Here is a 2781-nt window from a genome sequence, read left to right as displayed (position 1 = left end):
CCGTTGTATTACAATATAGATCTTGATTATCGAACAGATCGTCTTGACTGGGCGCCGCCCGTTTGTAATATGAGAGGTGGAATCTGATTGGTTAATAGGAGGAACATAGAAGGGACGTAACTCGTAATAGCCACTGGTGGCGCTACAATCGAGCTTGGAAATTCCAGCCTAGTTCGGCAAGGGTGGAAACTGGACTCTTATAGTCAGTTAACTCCCTTGCCTCGGGAAGATGGGGTAATAGTATCTTTGTCGCACAGTGTCATTCTTTAAAACATCTACGATTAAGACGTTAGTTCACGCATTGAAGTCGCTTTAAAACCCACGTGTGAATACACTGTTTGAGTGAACCGCACAATTTATTATTTAGTGCCAAGTGTTTCGTAGCAATATTTGTTTACAGGATCAACACCCACAGGGAAAACACTTTCTAATTTTTTTGGAAACAGTTAGTCAAAGTGTTTAGAGCAAGAAGTCATCGCTTCGATGTACGGAGCGTGAAGTAGGTCCTGCTAAGTGATCACATTTGTACATTGATCGAATGGTGCTACGAAGTTCATCAGAATGATTCATTACAAGGATAACACAACCCATAATGTGATAAGGCTGTATAAACACTAAATGTTTCTCCGGTAATTATATTTTAAAAGTCAGGACGGAGGAGGGACTTTTTTCGTATTGCAAACAAAACTGATGCAAGATACTTTTCCCTACCAAGAATACAACTGAACAAACTGAACTTTAATACCACGTCAGATGTCAAGCATGCCATTTCATAGATAAAAAAGCCTGTTTCATATGACACAGGAAAGTTGAAATATTTACAAATTATGCATGGCCCAAAATGGTTCTTACCTTATCATACTTCATTCTTTTTGTAAATACTTACTCTTTAATCGATTTTGGTCGTGTTTAGTAGATCTGCTCGGCATTTGTTGCAAACAAGCTTGAATATTTGGGAATAGCAACTTATTTTGTGAAAGGCCTGTGTTATTTCTTAAGTTTCAGAAACACATAACTACGATTGACTGAAACTTGACATAATATGTTTTAATATATGTTGCTCCAATTTAATGAACATGTCATCAAATATATAAGTGGGCAAATACGTTTACATTCAAGGTAGAGGACGTTTGCTTAAACTAATGAGGGAAGGCTTGTATAGAACCTTTGAAGTTGACAGTAACTAGATTTATACACAGCACATAAACTATTTTAAGAACGTTTCACATGTCTATGGGCAGGGTGGAAGTCAGCTGTTTCCACTTCTTGTGATAAAAATGGATTCTGGCATGGGTCTTTTGTTTGCAATATATTTTTCAGTTTTACAAATATTACTCATTATTTTGATGTATACATCAAAGGTCAGTTTGTGTTGTTAAATACTTGAAAAATATAAAGATTTGAGTAGTATTTAGGAATAGGCATTAAGCATGTTAAGTTTAAAACATTACTTCTTAATGCAAAATGTAAACCCATGTAATATTTTGTGCGTGAACATATCCTGATTTCTATATATACACACACAAAATAAAAATAATAAAACCTATACGGAGCAAGAAACAATGCTTAATTTCAGAGCTGTGGCAATCTAGACCCCTCCCCCCAATCATTCCAGACTTAATTTATTCTCTAGGATCTAGGAGACAGACAAGGGCGTAGGGATACCTAACCATTGACCGCCTCCGTGGTCTTGTGGTAGAGCGTCCGCCCGGAGAGCGGAAGGTCCGGGGTTCGATCCCCGTGTCGCGTCATACAAAAAGACGTTAAAAGATGGTACTTGTTGTTACCCTGTCTGGCATTAAGGGGCTAAAACAAGGACTGGTCGGCTCAGAGTCAGTATACTGTGTCTAAGTGGGGTATTCATGTTAAACTGCGGCATGGTATCTCAGTGAGCTAGCACTATAAATCGGCATCAGTCCGGACTAGCAGAAGCAGCCACACATACACGTGCATGCACGTCGCTATATAAGTGCAATAATCTTGGACGCGACGTTAAACCCAATTTCACCTCACCTCACCTCACCTCGCCTAACCATTGTTGTTGTGCTTTGTAACACTGTTGTGTAATATTACATGTTTGACTATATTGACCTTTTCTTTGTGAAAACTTTTTTTAAATAAAAAAACGCAAACGTTTCATACTTTGTCTCCGAAACATTGTTTTAATTAAGGAGCTTGATGTGAACTTATCTACATGTTTATGTATTGTGTTTTGTATCACTGTATTACAACGTTACGCAGTCAATTGTTGCAGATTAAATCACATTGTGGTAATTTGAATTAATTTATTGGAATCTATTTCGCCAGATGATCGAAACTGATCTCTGTGTATCTTCCAAAGTTCACAAAAGACAGGACCTGTGAAAATCCGGGGTAGAAAAGGTCTTCAGCAACCAATGCTTGCTGTAAACGGCTACTATGCTTGTCGTAAGAGGCGACTAACGGGATCGGGTGGTCAGGCTCGCTGACTTGGTTCATGCATGTCATCGTTTCCCAATTGCTTGAATCGATGCTCATGATATCAATCACTGGATTGTCTGGTCCAGACTCGATTATTTACATACCACCATCATATAGCTGGAATATTGCCGAGTGCGGCGTTAAACAAACATACAAACAAACACAAAAGATAGTGTACAATGGTTATTCACAGCTGCTGGCCAAAAAATACACCAGAATCAGTATTCGCGTCAAAGCCGGATCAGAAACAAGCCAGAATCAGAGTTGAAACAAAACCAAGCTATTTTGAATACCGGTGTGCTGCACACAGATTTGCCAGCA

General features: G+C 38.7%; 1 protein-coding gene across 1 annotated transcript in view; it reads left to right on the top strand.

The window, feature by feature from the left end:
* Positions 1-2781, top strand: part of LOC124137513 — a 493827-nt gene that overhangs the window by 234414 nt on the left and 256632 nt on the right. The window lies entirely within an intron of this gene.

This window comes from Haliotis rufescens, unplaced genomic scaffold (genome assembly GCF_023055435.1).
Source record: "Haliotis rufescens isolate VD_foot unplaced genomic scaffold, xgHalRufe1.0.p SCAF_7, whole genome shotgun sequence".
Lineage (NCBI taxonomy): Eukaryota > Metazoa > Mollusca > Gastropoda > Lepetellida > Haliotidae > Haliotis > Haliotis rufescens.
Note: the sequence above shows the minus strand (reverse complement) of the source record. Positions and strands in the feature narration are given on the sequence as shown.